The following is a 24,019-nucleotide window of genomic DNA, read 5'->3' on the forward strand; positions in this document are numbered from 1 at the left end:
GATAAAAGGGTGCGCTGATAACTCCTACCTGAAAGCTGCTACCTGAACTGTGTATAGTGTAAATTGAAATGAATAAATAGGTGCGCTAAATTATAAGAATTCACAATATGTACATAACAAAAATACAAAAACTGTGCATTCTCAAATTAAGGACCAGTGGTGTCCAAAATGTGATCTTCCACAATGACGTAAATAAAACCACGTGTGTGGGGTGCACAAGTGAAACAACAAAGTCCCAAAATTAAATCTCAACAATCAAGTCCAAATAGGTGTTCTCAATAAAGTGCTGGAAAATCAATGAAAATTAGAAGTGCTGTGTCATGTGCTCCGTGACTCCGTGCTGTCTGTATCCCTGTTAGGGAGAGTCACCCTCTATATTTGTAGAGTTCACCTTTATTATTGAAAGGGAAATTAGAAGAAAATTCCAAATTTTGGGTTGTCCCCAGAAATGTATGTAGCACCCTCCTAAGTAGGTAGATGCTAGGCAAAAGCATCTATTGCTCCTTCTGCTTATCAGGGGAGCCTGATCTATTAGGTTGCCTGTCATATCTTTCCAGGTGTGATTCATTGGGTCTGAGGGAGTGTCCCCACTGTATGCAATGAGGGAGCTTGTTGGACAGTGGAGGAAACCCGGCTAGTGACACAATGGCTTTTGTGGGAGTCCCAGTGGGAGGGCATTCTTGCAATGCATCCTGGGATTGCTCATAAAATCCGGGGCGACATGTGACAGGGCGTCTTTAGTCCCAGGAGGAGGCAGACGGCTCTCTGCTGTGTATGAGGAAGGTGGTCTTCGGCAGTCGGCCCAGTGATCCAGTGAAGCTGACAGTGGAGCTGCTGGCAGAGTCTCTTGGGAAAAACAGTGTCCATGAGTACCGGGAGATTTGCCAAAGGGCCAGCCCAGGAAGGAGGACCATTTCAACGAAGTTGGGGATCAAAGGGCCAGCTCACACAGAGAGTTACAGTAAAGGGGGTGCCTTGTAGAGAACCCTGAAGAATGGGGACAAAGGGGATACCAGGAAGGGCCCTGAAGAGTGTTCTACAGTACAGTGCAGCTTATCTAAATACTTCTTCACTGAATAGTCAAGGTGAAGCAGCGGCCTTGCCGCATTCAGTTATTCAGCAGTCCCAGCAAATTGTGTATAGTTATTAAAGTTAGAGTATCCCACTCATCCCTTCTCCTATCCAAGTTCTCAAATAAAACTAAAAAAAAAACAAAACCCCTAGACTGTTTTCTGACTGAGCCAAGTACTTTGAACATGCTTTATTGTCAAGTTGCTGCTAATGGTAACCCAGGAGAATCCGTAAACAGCAGCTCCCAAGGGAGTAGTGCTACATGTAATCGAGGGAAAATCTGGGACACTTGATCTGGTGATCTGGGGGACCCAAAGGATCGCCGCCCTAAATTACATGGATTTCCTCTCACTTCCTGCTTGGCTATGGGACAGGAAGTGAAGGTAAATCTCCCCAATTGAACACGGATGGAAAAAAAAATCTAACCGGGGTTATAACCCTCCCTTACTTTATCCAAAATGAAAAAAAATTCTACTTTAATGGGTATTTCTCAAGTCATCTTTCAGGACAGCTTACATGAGAGAGAGGTTCCTCCCACAAGGAAACGCATGATCCACTTTTTCTTTAACACCTTCCTGCCCAGGCGATTAGCACAATGGCGGCCGGGCATTGGCCCTCTCGTTCTGACTGGACTTCAACTGACATCCAGCAGAACAAGCCACTCATGTGTGTCCCCAGGGGGCACGCACCGCAGTGATCGATAGTACGGGATGTCGCTTTTTTTTATTAAAGAAAAACTTGCCCAAAATATAAAAAACATTTTTTTAATACAAACCCAATTCCAAAAAAGTTGGGACACTGTACAAATTGTGAATAAAAACAGACTGCAATGATGTGGAAGTTTCAAATTTCAATATTTTATTCAGAATACAACATAGATGACATATCAAATGTTTAAACTGAGAAAATGTATCATTTTAAGGGAAAAATAAGTTGATTTTATATTTCATGGCATCAACACATCTCAAAAAAGTTGGGACAAGGCCATGTTTACCACTGTGTGGCATCCCCTCTTCTTTTTATAACAGTCTGCAAATGTCTGGGGACTGAGGAGACAAGCTGCTCAAGTTTAGAAATAGGAAAGTTGTCCCATTCTTGCCTAATACAGGCTTCTACTGTAGTTGCTCAACTGCCTTAGGTCTTCTTTGTCGCATCTTCCTCTTTATGATGGGCCAAATCTTTTCTATGGGTGAAAGATCTGGACTGCAGGCTGGCCATTTCAGTACCCGGATCCTTCTTCTACGCAGCCATGATGTTGAAATTGATGCAGTATGTGGTCTGGCATTGTCATGTTGGAAAATGCAAGGTCTTCCCTGAAAGAGACGACGTCTGGATGGGAGCATATGTTTTTCTAGAACTTGGATATACCTTTCAGCATTGATGGTGCCTTTCCAGATGTGTAAGCTGCCCATGCCATACGCACTAATGCAACCCCATACCATCAGAGATGCAGGCTTCTGAACTGAGCGCTGATAACAACTTGGGTTGTCCTTGTCCTCGTCCTCTTTAGTCCGGATGACATGGCGTCCCAGTTTTCCAAAAAAATTTCTTCAAATTTTGATTCGTCTAACCACAGAACAGTTTTCCACTTTGCTACAGACCATTATAAATGAGCCTTGGCCCAGAGAAAACGCCTGCGCTTCTGGATCATGTTTAGATTTGGCTTCTTTTTTGGCCTATAGGGTTTTAGCAGGCAACGGCGAATGGCACGGTGGATTGTGTTCACCGACAATGCTTTCTGGAAGTATTCCTGAGCCCATGTTGTGATTTCCATTACAGTAGCATTCCTGTATGTGATGCAGTGCCGTCTAAGGGTCCGAAGATCACCGGCATACAGTATGGTTTTCCGGCCTTGACCCTTACACACAGAGATTGTTCCAGATTCTCTGAATCTTTGGATGATATTATGCACTGTAGATGATGATAACTTCAAACTCTTTGCAATTTTTCTCTGAGAAACTCCTTTCTGATATTGCTCCACTATTTTTCGCCGCAGCATTGGGGGAATTGGTGATCCTCTGCCCATCTTGACTTCTGAGAGGCACTGCCACTCTGAGAGGCTCTTTTTATACCCAATCACGTTGCCAATTGACCTAATAAGTTGCAAATTGGTCCTCCAGCTGTTCCTTATATGTACATTTAACTTTTCCGGCCTCTTATTGCTACCTGTCCCAACTCTTTTGGAATGTGTAGCTCTCATGAAATCCAAAATGAGCCAATATTTGGCATGACATTTCAAAATGTCTCACTTTCAACATTTGATATGTTATCTATATTATATTGTGAATAAAATATAAATTTATGAGATTTGTAAATTAGTCCATTCATGTTTTACTCACAATTTGTACAGTGTCGCAACTTTTTTGGAGTTGGGTTTGTTTATTAGCTGTATATTTTTATGCCACTTCTACCATGACCCATGACCAAAAAACCTGAAAAGTAAATTCTCCTACTCCTGACAATTGCGGCAATAGGAAAATGGTCTGGTGCCATCTGTAGACTGCCTCCATCCCAAAATCAACAGAAAAAGAGAAAATTGGCCCGTGGGACTTTAGATGAGGTGGGTACATGTGGCTGGAAATAACAAAAAATGAATTTAACTCGCGAAACGCGTCAGACCAAGATGCATTACATTTATATGTCATGTTAATATTCCATGACCATGTTTTTACTTTTGAGACCAAGATGTATTGTACCCCCATGCATGTCAATATGTATGTTATCCATATGTATACATGTATTGTAAGACCTCCAACCTAGTTTGCCATTACAAGTGTTCTCAAGGCGCACCATGGCACTGACTTTTTTACCTGTTGCAATTTTTTGTAATAAAGATTACTTTTTCCAATTATTAATCTTTTGTTATTTCCAGCCACATGTACCCACCTCATCTAAAGTCCCACAGGCCAATTTTCTCTTTTCCTGACATTGCGGAGATATCTCATATGTGTGTGTGATTGGTTCCTGGTACCTGTAGTGGGGCCAAGAAACAGCAGTGCGTCATTTTTTTTTTTGGCCTACCTAAATACACCAACACTAACATTCACACCGGCAAAATATAAAACCTTTTTTTTTCTTACCCAAAACACACTGACCCTAATACTGCCACATACACTGACCCTAACTGACACTAACGGACACTTAATGATATTTGCACTGACACTAGCTAAGCACAGAAGCAGTTTTTGATTTTTTTTTTTTTACAACCACTTTAACCATTTCCCCCCATGCTATAGCTGAAAGACAGCTACAGCGCAGGCCTACTTTGCCAAGACGGCCTCCATGGACCCAGCTGATTACAGGTTGGGGTAAAGGGCCAATCACATTGTGTCCAGTGACAACTGATCACGATGTTAACACAAGTCAGTTATCGGCATTCCTTTCCTCACGCTGACAGCATGGGGAGAGGAGAGGAGATAACCAGCTTGTGTTAAAGGCACATCTAAAATGATATTTAAGGGACAGATTATGAGTGTCCTGATTATCAGTGCAATCCCAACAGTGCCCACCAGTGCTGCCAATCAGTGCCCACTAGTGCTGCTAATCATTAGGGATGATCGAACGGTTCGGGTCCACCATCGGTTCGGCCCGAACATTGGGTGTTCGAGGTTCGGCTGAATTTAGAACTTTTTGCCCAAAAAGTTCGGAATTCGGCAACCAGAACCGCCCAAAATGCAATGCTTCAGGAAATGGGCTTTAAAAGCCTGTGATTGGACCAGAACCATTAGCAAAAGCCAATTGAGGGGGCAGGAGAATGCTAGGAATGTGATTGGAGTGACTAGGGGGTCCCTAGACCAATCATTAGTGAATACGCCCCCCAGTATATAAGATCGCCCCCGCCATATTCCTAGCATTGTTATACTGGACATGGAAGAGAGTGGAAGCAGTTCTGTGAATTTTACTTTAAAAGTGTCATTTAGCATTTATTAGTGTGAGGAAAGGGATATCTAGTGTAGTTAGAGTGCTCCTTTACACTTTAGTTAGCTTCAAAAATTGAGTTTCTGTAGGGAAAGTGTTAAGTGTAAGGGGACCGTAGTGTAGTGTAGGGTTAACTGGCAGTGACTGCTATGGCAGGGTGACAAAACCCTTCCATAGCAGGGTGACCGCTATAGAGAAATGATCATTTCTCTGAATTGCTTCATCACACCCATATGGCTTCTCACCAGCCAAGCATTTTTTATGCTGCAGGGGCTGCCACTGCCAGTGCTTTTTTGAGGACATGTTTGATGTCAGACATGACATCTGAACATGTGTATAGGGGGTATATATAGACATATATGTCTGTATATATACCCCTAGACATATATAGGTGTGATAGTAGCAGAAATAAATGCTTGCGCTAATGAAATCATTTACAGTAATATATTTCTGCTACTATCACACCTATATATGTCTAGGGGTATATATTCAGACATATATGTCTATATATACCCCCTATACACATGTTCAGATGTTTTGCCTGCCTCAAAAGAACCCAAAAAATGCCCAAAAAACGCTAGTGTCAAAAAAAAAAAATGCCCAGGTGTGTTTTTGCTGGCATTTTTTGGGGGTTTTTGGAGGCAGGCAAAACATCTGAACTTGTGCACAGTACCACTATACAGAAGTTCAGATGTTTTTCCTGACAGCGAAGATCCCAAAAAAATGCCTTATATTAAACCGGCAAGGTGTTACAGGAGCGAAGCTAACCCCCGTCAGAAAGTTTTCTAATACAAACAATCCTTTTTTTTTTTCTGGTTCTGGACATGCTACAGAGCTGAAACTTCACAGGTACACCTTTTAGACCCCCCAGACACAAAATCACACAAAAAAGTTCTTAAAAATTGTCATTTTTGATAAAAAAGCCAATTATTGAAAAAATTTAAAAAATAAAATAAAAGAGATTTTTTGATTTTTACTTTGGATTTCACATCCATATATTTATATACACACCTAGACATATATAGGTGTGATAGTAGCAGAAATATATTACTGTAAATGATTTCATTAGCGCAAGCATATATTTCTGCTACTATCACACCTATATATGTCTAGGTGTGTATATAAATATATGTATGTGTGTATATACACCACTATACACAAGTTCAGATGTTTTGCCTGCCTCAAAAGAACCCCAAAAAATGACAAAAAAAACGCTAGCGTCAAAAAAAAAAAATGCCCAGGTGTGTTTTTGCTGGCATTTTTTGGGGGGTTTTGGAGGCAGGCAAAACATCAGAACTTGCGCACAGTACCACTATACACAAGTTCAGATGTTTTTCCTGACTGCAAATAACTCAAAAAAATGCCTTCTATTAAACCGGCAAGGTGTTACAGCAGCGAAGCCAACTACCTGTGCTGAAAGTTTTCTAATACAAACAATCCTTTTTTTTCTGGTTCTGGACATGCTACAGAGCTGAAACTTCACATGTACACTTTTTAGACCCCCCAGATCTGAAATCCAAAGTAAAAATTTTTTTCAATAATTGGCTTTTTTTTATCAAAAATGACAATTTTTAAGAACTTTGTTTGTGTGATTTTGTGTCTGGGGGGTCTAAAAAGTGTACCTGTGAAGTTTCAGCTTTGTAGCATGTCCAGAACCCCAAAAAAAAAGATCATATAGGTGTAAAAGAGGGGTCCCACCATCCCTGCTCTACTGAAAAATGATCTTTTTTCTGGTTCTGGACATGCTACAGAGCTGAAACTTCACAAGTACACTTTTTCGACTCCCCAGACACAAAATCCAAAAAAAGTCATGCCTGCCTCCAAAAATGCCCGATAAATGCAAGAAAAAACGCCATAGAGAAGCCGTATTCCTGTTCTAATAAAAATTATAAGAAATGCTCATTTTTGGGGGGTTCTGGACATGCTACAGAGCTGAAACTTCACATGTACACTTTTTAGACCCCCCAGATACTAAATCCAAAGTAAAAATCAAAAAATCTCTTTTTTTTTTTAATTTTGTCAATAATTGGCTTTTTTATCAAAAATGACAATTTTTAAGAACTTTTTTTTGTGTGATTTTGTGTCTGGGGGGTCTAAAAGGTGTACCTGTGAAGTTTCAGCTCTGTAGCATGTCCAGAACCAGAAAATAAGATCATTTAGGTGTTAAAGTTAAAGGAGGGTCCCGACCCACATCCCTGTTCTACTGAAAAATTATCTTTTTTTTTTTTCATGGTTCTGGACATGCTACAGAGCTGAAACTTCACATGCACACCTTTTAGACCCCCCAGATACTAAATCCAAAGTAAAAATTAAAAAATCTCTCTTTTTTTTTTTTTTTTTTTTCAATAATTGGCTTTTCAATAAATCAACTTGAGTCCTGATACAAGTGCGTGGTGCAAAAAATGTGCAGTATACATCATATTTCCAATATACAAATCACAGTGATAAAGAATTCTAATACAGTCCAGCATAAATTAATTCCATAATAAAGTGCTAAATACGTAGATATAAGGATATAAGGTGAGCGCCCACTCACAAGGGGGTGCACAGTTGTTTTAGGGTCTGTGACACTCTGGTCACTCACTATCTTGGGGAGCACTTACCACCCGTAGGTGGTTCTGAGCACTATAAAGAAGATTTTTATAGTTATCCGCACTGATTCACAAAGGTTTTGGATTTTTCTATTTTTGGACACTAATTATTATATGTTTTTTATCTACATATTTAGCACTTTATTATTGAATTAATTTATGCTGGACTGTATTAGAATTCTTTATCACTGTGATTTGTATATTGGAAATATGATGTATACTGCACATTTTTTGCACCACGCACTTGTATCAGGACTCAAGTTGATTTATTGAGAGAATATTGGTTTTATTATTATACTAAATTATTCACCGGTCACTTTATATATGTCACATTGGCCATAATTCACACACATCATATTTTTACACAGATGAGGATTATTAGGGATTCATCCATTTGAACTTGTATATGTATTAGTTTATTTATTGAAGGAATCCATCTTTTATATATATAGTCATATCTAATAGATTTTTATTCTGCGCAACACAATTTTACATATTTTAGATTGCTCACACTTTTTATGAGAAGTGAAGTGTTTGCGGCATTTAAAAAATCTGGTATTAAGTGGTAGCTCGCAGGAACCCTTTATCTTTGAAGGAGCAACATTACCTGTTTGTAAAATTTTATAACAAACTATGAAAAACTTTTCATGTTATACTTACCTCTTCAGTGCAGTTGGTTTTGCACAGAGTAGCCTGAATCCCCCTCTTCTTTGGTACCTCTTCGGCTCTGCTGGCCCCTCCCTCCCTTTCAGTTTCCCCACAGCAAGCAGCTTGCTATGGGGGCACCCGAGCCGCGTCACAGTTCCATGCATCCAATCAGACACGGAGCTGCTGTTCAGCCCCGCCCCCTCTCTCTACTCATTGGCTAACTGACTTTGATTGACAGCAGTGGGAGCTGATGGCGCCGCTGCTGTGTCTTAGTCAATCAGGAGGGGAGTCCAAGATGGCTGAGACAGTTGTTGACATTGTTGGATTGAGAGGGGCCTCAGGTAAGTATTAGGGGGGCTAAGGGGGGCTGCTACAAACAGAAGTTTTTTTATCTTAATGCATAGAATGCATTAAGATAGAAAAACCTTCTGACTTTAAAACCCCTTTAAATACCCTCAACATAAACTTCTATTTGTATGAAAATGTTTATAAAAATATCATATGGGTACAATCTTACATGACAGCGCAATTGTCATTTAAAGTGCAACAGTGCTGAAAGCTGAAAATTGGCCTGGGCAGGAAGGGGGTAAAAGTGCCCGGTAGGCAAATAGCTAAGGAATTAAAAATAAAGCATCATGGCCATTAGATGGAACGTAGGAGTTTGAACATAGCAGGTAATTATATTATACAGAATACGGCAAGTTTTGTTGGAGCTGTGCAGAGGTTTGTCACATTCATACAACAAACTTTTCATTCATACACCCCGAAAATGTATAATTATTGAGTGTGTTCTGTTTTTCTTTCTTCAGCCACTAATATCGCCAGAACTGGGGTAGCCTCACAGAGTTCTCTTTTACAGGATGGCTATATGTACAAGGCCATTGATGGTGTGAACGATACAAACTGGTTTCATGGTGCCTGTAGCCACACAAATGGGGACCTGTCACCTTGGTGGCAGGTAGACCTGATACAGAAATACAAAGTGAATACCGTTGTGGTCTTTGCCCGCTCGGATGGCGCTCAGGAACGGATAATGTGTGCTGAAGTCCGAGTTGGAAATTCTCCAGACAATAACAACACAATGTAAGTACTATAGGACCAGGGCACTGTAAGGGTTCATGTTGATGGTCTTTGGGCTTATGTAAATGGGATCAGTGTGGGATGCTTCTAACTTTATTATAAATTCATTAATAGGTGCATTTGACCTGCAGTTGACCTTCTGCTGACCTGCTTTAACTTATCTGATCCTCCGCTTCCCCATGCTCTGGTGGTGGACTGTCCCTCGGTATCTTCACATTCAATGCAGTACAGGATTATAAATTCTCCATTGGTCTTAATGATGTAAGGGCCTTGGACCCCTGGAGCTTGGGGGAGGAGATGCAGCTGGGCCCAGTCTAGCAGCATGGAGGAGTGGAGGATTGGGTAAGTGGATTCTCTTTTCTATGTCCCCTAAGTAAGCAATTGACCCTTTCAGTGCAATTGCAGCCCCAATACAAAGGATCATTTTTAGGTTTCCTGGAGTTGGGCTTATTTTATAGTTTTAAACTGGGGTACTTGGGGCCCATCAAAGGAAGTGAGACTGGGGGCCCACCCTCAAGTAGCATGCCCTGTGGTGAATAGTCAGTTAGGCTTAATCTGAGCGATATATTTAAATAGGTATGGAGTAACAAATATAATAAGGCAGTTTTCCCAAAACCACTCCCTTAAGCCCCAATTCACATTGCTGCGGCTTCAAAGTCACGCAAATTCCGCGCAACTTTGAAACCGAATGCCAGCACAACTTCAGCACAACTTGCATGGGGCTTCTTTAACAGAAGTCAATGCAAGGTGTACTGAAGTCGGACCAAATGTAGTGCAGGAACCTTTTTCTAAGTCGAAGTGACTCAAGTCGCACCGATTAGAACGGTTCCATTTCACTGAATTGGTGCTCCAAGGTCAGAGCGATTGTCGCATCAGGGTGAACCAGGCCTGATTTCTACTATCTAGTTATTGTAGACGCTTGTACTTTGTTCAAGGGTAACTTCACTTTTGTGGAAAAAAATTAACAAATAAAAAATAATATACCATATATACAATTGTTACACAAGCCATGTTGTAATTTAATGTTATCAGAAGTTGCCTTTCCTTTCCAATCTGCAGCCGCTTTAACTTTTTGTGACATTCAATACAGCAGGAGGCAGAGAAACAGCAGGGCATCTTCCCAGTCAAGAGCAGTGCACAGAGGCGTGTCAGCGGAAAGGCTAGGTTTAGACATGCGGCTAAATTGTTGCGCTTCTGAAAGTGATCTGTGTTCGGTATTTTAACCCTGTAAATGCAGCACCAACAAGCCACATTTGTGTCACATTCCCATTTGCTTGAATGGGTCATATTAGGTGATGGTACTGCCCTTTGAGCGTGATGGGGGAATATTTTTGCCATGGGTGCGAAGTAAGCCATCGTGACCACGGCATGTGAACAATGCTAAAAATATGCACTGTTACTGTACTAATGACACTGGCAGGGAAGGGGTTAACCTTGTGGGTGATCAAAGGGTTAAGTGTGAGCCTAGGGCAGTGTTTTCTAACTGTGGGGGGGAGGGGCTTGTGAAATGACCATAGAGACCTGTGTTCCTATATAGGTGTTTATCGCGCTACGTCGGTTTGCACAGAAGGGCCAGCCTGCCGCAGTAAATGTGCGGCGGGCGGTCCGGAACGTGTTGGCTTCAAAAAAAGGTAACAAACTGATTTCTTCTTTACAGGGCTGGATAGGTTATTGTTAGATCATGAAGATCTATAGATGCAGGGATTTTAGTTATAGGTTGGACTTATCCTTTAACCACTTTACCGCTGAGTACTGGAATAGTACTGCGGCAAAGTGGCTTGTTATCGTCCAGCGACGTAGACCTACGTCGCCAGACTCCTCCCCTGTAGGCAGCGCTCGCGCGCCGCCGGAGGCGTGCTCCCGCTGTTTTCATTCACAGCGGGAGTCGGGCCAGGGGAGGAGCAGCGGCGATCGCCGCTGCTCTGCCCCGATCGTCGGGGATCTAGTGTGGAGATCCGCCCGCTTGTGTTTACAGTGACGGGAGTGACAGATCGGAGTGTTCAGCATAGCTGGACATCCGATCTGTCCCTGTCTCACACAGTCACCTCCCCCCCCACACGTCAGTAAGCACCAGGCATACATTAACCCCTCCCTCTCCAATAAAGTTAACCCCTTCCCTGCCAGTGTCATTTTTACAGTAACAGTGCATATATATATAGCACTGATTACTGCAGTAATGTCACTGGTACCCCCAAAAGTGTCAAAAATGTCAGTCAGGGGTCCGATCTGTCCGCCGCAATGTCGCAGTCCCACAAGAAAAATCGCAGATCGCCGCCATTACTCGTTAAAAAAAAAAACACCAAAAATGACATAAATCTTTCCCTTTGTTAGTAAACGCAATAACTTTTGCACAAACCAATCAAAATACGCTTATTGCGATTTTTTTTTTTGGGTAGCAGAAAACACATTGGCCAAAAATTTTGGGTAGCAGAAAACACATTGGCCAAAAATTTAAAAAAAAATTGGTTTTTACATCTTTTTTGGGGGGAATTTCATATAAAAAAATGTGAAAAATATTGTTATTTTTTCAAAATAAAAGCTCTTTTTTTGTTTATAGCGCAAAAAGTAAAAATCGCACAGGTGATCAAATACCACCAAAAGAAAGCTCTGTTTGTGGGAAAAAAAGGACGACAATTTCGTTTGGGTACGGCGTCGCACGACCGCGCAATTGTCAGTTAAAGTCGCACAGCGCCGAATCGCAAAAAGTGGCCCAGACGTAAGACAGCAAAATGCTCTAGTGGTAAAGTGGTTAAAGCGGAGTTCCACCCTTGGATTTTTTTTTTTTTTTTAAATACCCCCGGGACAGTCAGGGCTAGTGCATTCCACAATGGCTAGCCCCTGATCTGTCCCGGGTTGCACTTACCTGTTAGGACAAATACTTGAAAACGTCTTGTCCAGCGCTGCCATCTCAGATGTGGGCAGCTTGAAGCCAGCGCGATCCTCTTCGGGGTCCTCTTCCGCCTTCTTCGGTCCCACGATGCCCTGCGCCGGCCCCGACGTCACTTCCGGGTCGCGCGCGTCATCCCTCCACAGCTTCTGGGCATGCCCAGAAGCTGTTTAGAAGGGGATGACGCGCGCGCCCCGGAACTGACGTCGGGACCGGTGCAGGTGCAATGATTCCTGGGAGCGATGACGTTCAGCTCCCAGGAATCATTACAGAGCCAGGAAGTGACGACGGGCCGGGGCCGAGGAAGGAGGAAGGAGGAAGAAGGAAGTAAGGTAAGTATATTTTCTTTGCTACGAGGTAAGTAAAAAAAAATAAATAATGCGATTATCCATTTCTTTTTCAGGTGACCCGGAGCGAGAAGATGGAGGTAAGTATAAAATTAGGGTGGAACTCCACTTTAAGGACCAAACCTATTTCTGACACTTGTTGCTTACAAGTTTAAATCAGTATTTTTTGCTAGAAAATTACTTAGATCCCCCAAACATTATATATATATATATATATATATATATATATATTTATATATATATTTTCTTAGCAAAGACTCTGGAGAATAAAATGGCGGTCGTTGCAATATTTTATGCCAAACAGTATTTGCGCAGCGGTCTTTTAAAACGCATTATTTTATTTTTAAAATACACTTCACTGAATTAAAAAAAAAAATAAACAGTAAATTTAGCCCAATTGTTTTGTATATTGTGAAAGATGATGTCACGCCAAGTAAATAAATACCTAACATGTTAATGTTTGAAATTGCGCACACTTGTGGAATGGCGACAAACTACGGTACTTAAAAATCTCCATAGGCCATGCTTTAAAAAATTTTTAACTGTTACCAGTTAAGAGTTACAGAGGTGTTATTTTTCTAGAATTATTGCTCTCACTCTGGCCATCGCAGCGATACCTCACATGGGTGATTGGAAAAATGTTTACATTTGCGGGCGCGACTTAAGTATGCATTTTCTTTGGTGTGGACAGGGACGCTTTAAAAAAAAAAAAATTCTATTTATCTGTTTTATTTTTTTATTTTTAACACTTTTTTTAAATTTAAAAAAATATATATATGATCACTTTTATTGCTGTCACAAGGAATGTAAAAATCCCTTGTGACAGTAATAGGCAGTGACAGGTACTCTTCATAGAGAGATCTAAAAGACCCCTGACCCCTCCACTGCACTTCAAAGTATTCAAAACGCTGAAATCTGCATTTTTGATTACTGACAGTTTTTTTTAAATCGGTGCCATTGGCAGCCGAGTAAACCAGAAGTGACGTTGTGACGTCCCTTCTGGCTTACATGATCGGAGACCCGATCAAAGCCAAATCCGGCTTAGTTCGGGACTCTAACCAGCTGGCAGATGTGCCAGCTGGTTGCTTGGGTCTCCCGGCAGGACGATGGAAGGCTCTAAAACACGGTTCCGGGGTGATGTCTCTAGCTGCAGGCATCAACCCGGTACAACCACTTCTTCGAGCCGGTGTACAGGTACGTTGGTTTGTGGGAAGTGGTTAAATTAACAGGAAATTCTTCTCACTGTTTGGCTCTGGGACAGGAAGTGAATGGAAATCTCCACAATGGGACACAGATGGCGAAAAAAAAATCTGATAGGGGAATAACCCTCCTTTGCTCTATCCAAAATGAAAAAAAAAAGTATGCCTATAGTTCTACTTTAGGTTAACCACTTAAGCCCCGGAAGATTTTACCCCCTTCCTGACCTGGGCCTTTTTTGCGATTCGGCACTGAGTGACTTTAACGGACAATTGCGCGGTCGTGCGACGCTGTACCTAAACGAATTTGAAGTCCTTTTTTTTTTCCCCACAAACAGAGCTTTCTTTTGGTTGTATTTGATCACCTGTGCGATTTTTACTTTATGCGCTATAAACAAAAAAAGAGCGACAATTTTGCAAAAATAACAATATTTTTCACATTTTTTTTTAAATGAAATTCCCCCCAAAAAATGTAAAAATCAAAATTTGTTAACATTTTTGGCCAATTTGTTTTCTGCTACATATGTTTGGTAAAAAAAAAAATTGTTAAAAAGCGTATTTTGATTGGTTTGCGCAAAAGTGACTAACTAAGGGAAAGATTTCTGTCATTTTTGGTGGGTTTTTTTTAACGCGTAATGGTGGCGATCTGCGATTTTTTTTGTGGTGCTGCGACATTGCGGTGGACAGATCGGACCCTTGACTGACATTTTGACACTTTTGGGGGTACCAGTGACATTACTGCAGTAATCAGTGCTATACATATGCACTGTTACTGCAAAATGACACTAGCAGGGAAGGGGTTAACTTTATTGGGGAAGGAGGGGTTAAGTGTGTCCCTAGGGGCGTGCTTCTTACTGTGATTGGACATGGCTACTGGTGTAGGAACAGTGATCAACGGTCCTACATAGTAGAACCGTATGATCACCATTCCTACACAGGGGAGAATGACAGGCGGCTTGTTTACATCAGCCGCCTGCCTTTTCTCCCTTCACGGTGGACGATCGCGAGTGTCCGGCGGAAATCGGGTCCGCCGGTCACACGCACTGACTTCCCAGGGAACGAGCCAGGGCAGGCGCGTGCTCGCCCACTATTGACTCACAAGCAAGTGACAGGCTAGTGACGTACTGCGGCTGTCGGCAACCGGTTAAACCGCTTCTCCTCCAATCTCATTGCGTGGCCCCATGTTCCCTTACACTGCCTGGGACTGAATCATTTTTTTCCTACGCTGGGACCATTGAGAAATTTGTATAATGCAAATGTGGACAAATACAAGCAAATGAAGAAAGAGCACAAGGGAAAGGACAGTCATTGTAATCATAATCCAGCAGATAGGCCAGCTCAGCAGGCCCCCAGAAAAACTCGGTATGTAAAAACTAAAGAGTAAGGAGTAGGATGTGCAGGAAAAACAGAAACAAGAAAAGTAAGAGAAATAAAAAAAGGAGACCAAAGAAAAGAAGGGGTAGGTGTAAAAAAAGAGGGCGGGGGTTACCGCTAGGCAGCCATTGCCCACTAAGGTTCTGTGGAACTCTAAGGTTCCTCCAGAGGTTGCTAAGGGTTTCCAGAGCTGTGGTTGAATATCCTCTAATTTGATGGTGCCTGCATAATTCTGGAGCCAACACTACATGGCGGAGTCAGTGACATGACACCAATGATCTTTTTTAGTTATCTGTAAGGGAGGCATTCTAGATTTAGAGGGGGTTTCCCAGGACCTAAAAATGAGTGCCAAGGTTCCTTTAGGGGTAAAAAGGTTGAGAAAGGCTGCAAAGAAGAATGGGCAACAGATCAGATCAAAGATATTCCACACAAGAAGACCATATTTTCATCAACTTAGTATGAATATAATTAAGAATAGCCTTATGCCTCTCATTAAACATACTGCCAGTAATGCTTTGTTTGACTTCCCCAAAAGATAGATTGAGCTGCCACCAGGATTTAGCTATCATCTGCCTCATGGCTAAAAAGATGTATTCTTGGTTGTTTTTATTGTGCAATGACAAAAGACATTCCTTAACAATGATTCACGATGATTCTGGAGATCAATATTAAGCCATATAGAAATATATCTTTTCTATGGACCCATTTTGTACATCTCCCATATGTGAATGAGGGGCATTTTCTCTATGACTGTGTCAATCCTTGTTTGTCTTCCACAGGGTTGGTAGGATCACCAACGTTTCTATTCCTGTGACAACTTTCTGCTTTAATGAGACAGAGGCTCGATACGTCAGCGTGGTGATTCCGGGGCGCGTTGAATACCTGACCCTGTGCGAGGTGGAGGTCTACGGTGAGCCTGTGACTCCACAATAATCAGAGAATCAGCCCTGCTGGTAAACCTCAGAAGAACAGAAGGAATACTAAGATTCATCATCACATTTCATATCCAAGAAAACATATCCTTAAGACCCCAGAAAAAATTATGCATCCATGTTTTCCCATCTGGCTGGAGGAAGAAATTTCAATTGCACGCCTTGACTCTTCAGAAACAGCTGTCATTACTTTTTTATTTTAAATGAATTAAACTTAGGGGTCTATTTATATATTTTTTCACCCCAAATTCACACAGCTATCACCCAGGATTTATATATTTCCCCATTTAAATTCAATCAGTGGCGGTTGGTGCTCAAAAATTTTTTTTGGGGGGGGGGGGGCGCAAACAGAAAAAATCTAAGGCATTGCTTTGCAGCAAAAAACGCGGCAAAGAATTGCATGACTTTGAGGTCACAAAAGTGTGAAAGGGGCCTTCAGTAATCAAAGTATAGTGTGCACCCATCAATGCAGAGTTACTACAGTGTGCCCCCATCAATGCAGAGTTACTACAGTGTGCCCCCATCAATGCAGAGTTACTACAGCGTGCCCCCATTCAATGTAGAGTTACTACAGCGTGCCCCCATTCAATGCAGAGTTACTACAGCGTGCCCCCATTCAATACAGAGTTACTACAGCATGCCCCCATTCAATGCAGAGTTACTACAGCATGCCCCCATTCAATGCAGAGTTACCACAGCATGCCCTCATTCAATGCAGTGACCAGCATGCCCGCCATCAATGCAGTGACCAGCGTGCCGTGCCCCCATCAATACAGTGACCAGCATGCCGTGCCCCCATCAATGCAGTGACCAGCTTGCCGTGCCCCCTTCAATGCAGTGACCAGCATGCCCCCCATCAATGCAGTGACCAGCGTGCCGTGCCCCCATCAATACAGTGACCAGCATGCCGTGCCCCCATCAATGCAGTGACCAGCTTGCCGTGCCCCCATCAATGCAGTGACCAGCTTGCCGTGCTCCCTTCAATGCAGTGACCAGCTTGCCGTGCCCCCATCAATGCAGTGACACGCTTGCCGTGCTCACTTCAATGCAGTGACCAGCTTGCCGTGCCCCCATCAATGCAGTGACCAGCTTGCCGTGCCCCCTTCAATGCAGTGACCAGCTTGCCGTGCCCCCTTCAATGCAGTGACCAGCTTGCCGTGCCCCCTTCAATGCAGTGACCAGCTTGCCATGCCCCCATCAATGCAGTGACCAGCTTGCCGTGCCCCCTTCAATGCAGTGACCAGCTTGCTGTGCCCCCATCAATGCAGTGACCAGCTTGCCGTGCCCCCTTCAATGCAGTGATCAGCTTGCCGTGCCCCCTTCAATGCAGTGACCAGCTTGCCGTGCCCCCATCAATGCAGTGACCAGCGTGCCGTGCCCCCATCAATGCAGAGTCCAGCATGCGTGCGTGCCCCCTTCAATGCAGTGTGGGCCCCCCCGAGACCAGTGCACTTACCTGGAGCCCTGGAGCAGCCGCGGCAGCGGCTAATCTTCAGTCCCGGCAGCGGCTTCTCCTCGGCGCGTATCCTCAGGAAGCGTGTATCGGACGCGCTTCCTGATTGGCAAGGAGAAGGATCGGTGTGACAATAGCGAATTTTCATTCGCTATTGTCACACAATGGGTGGGCTCCACCCTTTGCATCATCCTATTAGAGCCTCTGGCTCGAATCAGGTGATTTAAAAAAAAAACATTAAGCTCCATGCGTCTGGTGCCCTGCATGCAGATTAGTGGGCCGCACGCATAGATGGGGGGGGGGGGGGGCGGCGCCCCTGCTCCCTCAATACACCGGCCGAATTCAATTATAAAAATGTGTGACTCTTGGGTGAAATCTGTGAAAACATTTCTAAATAGACAAAAGACCCCCTTAAAGTGTACATTAAGCCCTCATTCACATCGGCGTGATTTGACAGGTCAAATCGCATGTCAAATCGCAGCCTATTGCCGGCAACGGCACAGACTTTGCGGCACCACAGCAATTTCCTAAAGTAGTTCCTGCACTACTTCAGGACTGACTTCAATAGACATCTGTGCATGAACCCACACATATGTTTTTCTAGTCGACCCCGAAATCAGGCTGAAATGCAGCTTTGAAATTGTGCGAGTTCAGATGAAGTCGCACAATTTCAAAGCTGCATTTATTTTGAATGAGGGCTAAACCAAATCTTCGTTTTAAGTTGTGAATGGAGTGTGGAAGGGTTTTAACTACTGTCGGGTTTTATTGATGCCTGTGCCCACTTCATATACCACAGCTAAGTCCATAACCTCTCTCAGACTCTTTCAGGCCAGATGGTCTTTATCCTCTTCTATGTAGCTTCTGTAGAATGACCTTGACCTAGCAGGACCAGACACCCTTAAATCTGACGGACAAAAAGAGAACAGGATCTCATCTACCATGCTATGGTGGGAAAATCAAGGTCAAACCTTGTACACACCCCTTACACCCCATACATCTTACACATTCTCCTTTCACAATCTCAGTTACATGAGTGATTTTTGTAACACTTATCCGAAAAAAGGCTGAACTTGCTGCAGCAGACCTAAAGGTTTTTATAAATCTAATCTTGTTGGGATGGGGAATAGACAGATTAGAGACCCTTGTCCAAACACCCATGTTTTCCTACTATCAAGCTGGGCCAGGAGATGTCTCCAGTGTTCCTCCTTCTTCCTTTTCTCTATAGACTTCCATACTAATGTCGCCATATGCGAAGGATTGTGTTTGGTGTAGATCTTGCCAGCACAAATGTTTAAGGGCATGTTGTTTATCTTTACACATCCAACCATCCTGTAGTATCTGATGTCAAATTTTGACTTACCTGTTAATAGCACTTGACTCGTGGTGGGACACAGCTTTAGCAGGGGTCACGTGGGTTCTATCAAAGGAAAAATCTGTGCTCATTGGCCAAGTCCCTGATTGTTTGTGCGTGAACGTCCTGCTTTGCCACAAAAAATGGTCCCAAATTATGAGCTGTGAAATGCTTACAAAAAAAGTAATGACCTACTAAAATTACAAAATGGTGTACCCATGTCCCCAGCCATCTGCCTGTGTTTCCAGCCCTTCAGAATCCTCCAGCCTCTCTCTTGTGTTACCAACCCTGAAAGTCATCAGCCTCTCGCCTGTGCTACCAGCCCTGAGAATACTCCAGCCTCTCGCCTGTGTTACCAGCCCTGAGAATACTCCAGCCTCTCGCCTGTGTTACCAGCCCTGAGAAACCTTCAGCCTCTCGCCTGTGTTACCAGCCCTGAAACTCCTTCAGCCTCTCGCCTGTGTTACCAACCCTTAGAATCCTCCAGCCTATTGCCTGTGTTACCAGCCCTGACACCCCTCCAGCTGTTCGCTGGGCTTAGTTGATTACAGCATTTTCCTTTTGTTGGTAGGTGTGAGATTGTATCTAAAATATCACTGAATGTTGCAAAAGTTGCTGAAAAAAGTTAAATAAAACGTGTTTGCAAAGAGCGATGCCTCAGATTTATTGTCTGCAATTGTTTGAAACACAAATATAATTATTTTTTATTTTTTCATTTACAAACTTTTATTAAAGGATTTGAATCATTTTGTTTTGTTTATTCGTTTTCTAACAAAATCCAAATTTCAGAATGATTTGAATTTGAAGCCGTTGAAAATGTATCGACAAATCCAAATTCTGTGTGAAGAATAGTTGGCTGTTAAGGAGCAGGCTGGGAAGCCGACCACCGCGCCCTTACCAACCCGATGACTCATTAGCTGCCAGCTGGTTTTCCCACTGACAGCTGAATGTAAACTATAGAAGGCTGGCAATGAAAAATAAAGGAACAGATATGGATTTTAAGGGGAACCCAACACCAAAACAAAATCCATGCCAGACCCTTATCCATGCATGCAGCCCAGCAGATCAGGAAAGGTGGGGATGAGCGAGCACACCACCTCCTGAACTATACCAGGCCACATGCCCTCAACATGGAGGGTGCTTTGGGGTAGGATGGGCTCCCCCCTGCCCAAAGCACCTTGTTCCTATGTTGATGGGGACAAGGGCCTCTTCCCCACAACCCTGGCCGGTGGTTGTGGGGGTCTGCAAACAGAGAGCTTATCAGAATCTGGAAGCCCCCAGATCCCACCCCCCTCCCCCTGGATGTGAATGAGTATGGGGTACATTGTACCATAGTTATTTACTAAAAAAAAAGTGTCAGAAATAAATATAAAAACACAGAGACAATTTCAGCCGCTGACAGCTGATGAGTTATTGGTTGGTAAGGATGATGGCAGTCAATGATTCATTTTCAACCAATTTGAATTCGACTTTTTCTGAAAATTGGGAATTCTTTAGAAAATGAATAAACGAAACGAGAAGAAACCAAAAGAATTCCGCAAGGAATCCATGAAACAAAATTGGTAGCATAGCAAATTTTATTTGAAACAAAAAAAAAATTACCATTCTGCACATGTCTAATCAGATATACAGATAAGAAATATACAACTGTATGAAGTACAGATTGGGTATGAGGTACCATGGTAAAAGAAAAGCACATTGGGGTTGATTTACTAAAGGCAAATAGACTGTGCGCTTTGCAAAATGCAGTTTCTCTCTGCAAGTGCAGTTGCTCCAGAGCTTAGTAAATAAGCAGAAACGTTGCTGACTTCCATCATCCAATCACATACAAGCAAAAACGCTGCTTTTTAATTTTTCTTGCACGTGATAGGGAATTCTTTGCAAAGTGAAGCTTCCCCTCATTTACTAAGCTCTGGAGCAGCTGCCCTTGCAGAGTGCACAGTCTATTTGCCCTTAGTAAATCAACCCCATTGTCTCCACAGCAGGGAATTGTACATAATAAAGTGTCCAAAGCTTCTCTTTTACAGTGCCTTGAAAAAGTATTCATACCCCTTGAAATTTTCCACACTTTGTCATGTTACACCCAAGAACGTAAATGTATTTTATTGGGATTTTATGTGATAGACCGACACAAAGTGGCAAATAATTGTGAAGTGGAAGGAAAATAATAAATGGTTTTAAAAAAGGTTTTCAAATAAATATGTAAAAAGTGCGGCGTGCATTTGTATGTATGTAAAATTTTGGTCTCATCTGACCAGAGCACCTTCTTCCTCATGTTTGCTGTGTCCCCCACATGGCTTCTTGCAAACTGCAAACAGGACTTCTTATGACTTTCTTTCATCAATGGCTTTCTTCTTGCCACTCTTCCATAAAGGGCAGATTTGTGGAGTGCACAACTAATAGTTGTCCTGTGGACAGATTCTCCCACCTGAGCTGTGGATCTCTGCAGCTCCTCCAGAGTTTCCATGGGCCTCTTGGCTGCTTCTCTGATGAATGCTCTCCTTGCCCGGCCGGTCAGTTTAGGACGGCCATGTCCTGGTAGGGTTGCAGTTGTGCCATACTCTTTCCATTTTCTGATGATGGATTGAACAGCGCTCCGTGAGATGCTCAAAGCTTGAGATTTTTTTTATAACCTAACCCTGCTTTAAACTTCTCCACAGCTTTAAACCCGACCTGTCTGGTGTGTTCCTTGGCCTTCATGATGCTGTTTGTTCACTAGCAAACCTCTGAGGGATTCACAGAACAGCTGTATTTATACTGAGATTAAATTACACACAGGTGGACTCTATTTACGAATTAGGTGGCTTCTGAAGGCGATTGGGGGCAGAATACAAATGTGCGCCACATTTTTCAGATATTTATTTGTAAAAAAAATTTGAAAACCATTTATCATTTTCCTTCCACTTCACAATTATGTGCCACTTTGTGTCGGCCTATCACATAAAAGCCCAATAAAATACATTTACGTTTTTGGGTTGTAACATAACAAAATGTGGAAAATTTCAAGGGGTGTGAATACTTTTTCAAGGCACTGTAAATGTTATAGTTTGAAACAATAACCTCAATCATCATTTAAAAGCCGGTTTCAGAACCAAGGATCCCATTTTAAGTCAAATGATTTTTTAGAGCTATGCAGAGTGTGAAATATTTTTTCCATAATCATAATATAGTTACATAGGTTTAAAAAAAGACACAAGTCCATCTAGTTCAACTAGAAATATTATCCAGTACTGCAATTATTTGTGAAAAAGGGACTGTTGTTGATTTCCAATAAAGAGCAATTGCCCAATGTGTGGCTACACATATAGTATGTATGAGGCTTACTGAGGAGGAGGAGAATTCTGGGATGTTAATGAAGAATAATCAATTGCTACACGTTAGGCTAAATTATTTCCCCCCTAAATACTTCTTTCCATGTAGGGGCTAACCTGTGGGTAAATAGAGTTTAAATGACGTGTTGTATAATACCATACAGGTAACAACTTCACTGCTGTCTCTCGTATTGGTAAAGGTTTTCTACAGTTCTGAAGATTATACCACATTGAGTCCCATTCTTGTGTCCAGTTCAGTTTCCCAACGCATCATATAATTGTCCACATTAGTAATAGAATTGAGGTTATTATATTAAATAGAAATAAGACCCTTTCCTCTAGGGCAGGAGTTCCCAAACTGTGGGTCACGAGCTGCGCTTGAGTGGGTCGTGCTGAGCAGGAAATCACTGAGAGCGGGGCCTGCTTAAATTGTGCTGAGCGAGGCCGGGCAAATTACAGAGAGCCAAAGCAGTCAAATCGCGATGGATTCAGGACCCGCCCACAAAGTTTACGGAGGCTGGTCTGCATTTCCCGTGAGGAGGATACTTGCCTCAGTGAGTATATATGTGGGCTGTTATGTAGGATATGTTCATGGAGTGGAGAGCCAGCTCCTCGGTCCTACTGGCGACAGCAGTGGTGACTAGACTGGCTGAGATTCTCTCAGCTATAGCGGGCAGAGATGACAGCCTTGGTGTCATAGGAGGACCAGGTGGCCCGGCGGTGTCAGGAATACATGGCAGCTTCTGTGACCCCAGTAGAGGATCTGAAGAAGAGCCAGGACACCAAGACCAGCATAGAGCTCCTCATCATGGAGACTCTGGGTGAGGTGTGCTGGGCCCTGAAAAGGGCAAACAGGGGCTTCACCTTCACTGTGGACCACTGGGACAGGAAGGAGGGTGAGTGCGATATAGCCTGCTGATCACTGTCCTGGGGTGGTTGGTTTCTGTCCTCTGCCTGCCTTATACTGTCTATGAAGGTGCTGATTACAACTCAGCTTATATGCCACACATGCCACAGGTTTCTGACCCGTCACTTAGAACATCTGGCAAGTGTATTCAATAATATATTTAAAAGTAATAAATTGATATTTTTAATTTAACATCCCCTTTCCTTTAAAATATGCATTAATATTATTATTATTTGCATTTACTGTATAAAGCGCCAACAAATTCTGTAGCGCTTTACAATATTCAATTACAAGCAAGTGGGTCCTGAAAAATAACTGTATTCAGAAGTGGGTCTGGGCCCAAAAAAGTTTGGGAAGCCCTGCTCTAGGGGATTTATGGCAAATATGTTGATAGGTAGTAAAAGTAACCGACTGAAGATATAATGAGTATTTTAAAAAAGGCGAATTTGTAAGTAATGTTGGTTTTCTGAGACGGGGATTGATTTTAATTCCTGCAGTTGGGAAAAAGAGATAAAAGGAAAAATCTTTATAAAAAATAGCTACAGTATCTCACAAAAGTGAGTACACCCCTCACATTTTTGTAAGTACTTTATTCTATCTTTTCATGTGACAACACTGAAGAAATGACACTTTGCTACAATGTAAAGTAGTGAGTAGTGATGAGCCGAACACCCCCCCCCCCCGGTTCGGTTCGCACCAGAACACCACAAACAGAGGAAAAGTTTGTTTGCATAATTGGACCCCCATTGAAGCCTATGGGACTCGAACCTCGAAAATCAAACAGCCTCATTTTGAAGGCTTAAATGCAAGTTATTGCCCCGAAAAAGTGTATGGGGGTCAGAGTCCTGACCTGAGAAACATGTAGCAATGAAAAAAAGTTTTTAAAGTTGATCGTTTTTAAAGGAGCGGTGATTTACTGATTTTAATGAGGCTTAAAGTGAAAGTATAATAAT

Source organism: Pelophylax lessonae, assembly GCF_965119305.1.
Source record: "Pelophylax lessonae genome assembly, chromosome: 5".
Taxonomy (NCBI): domain Eukaryota; kingdom Metazoa; phylum Chordata; class Amphibia; order Anura; family Ranidae; genus Pelophylax; species Pelophylax lessonae.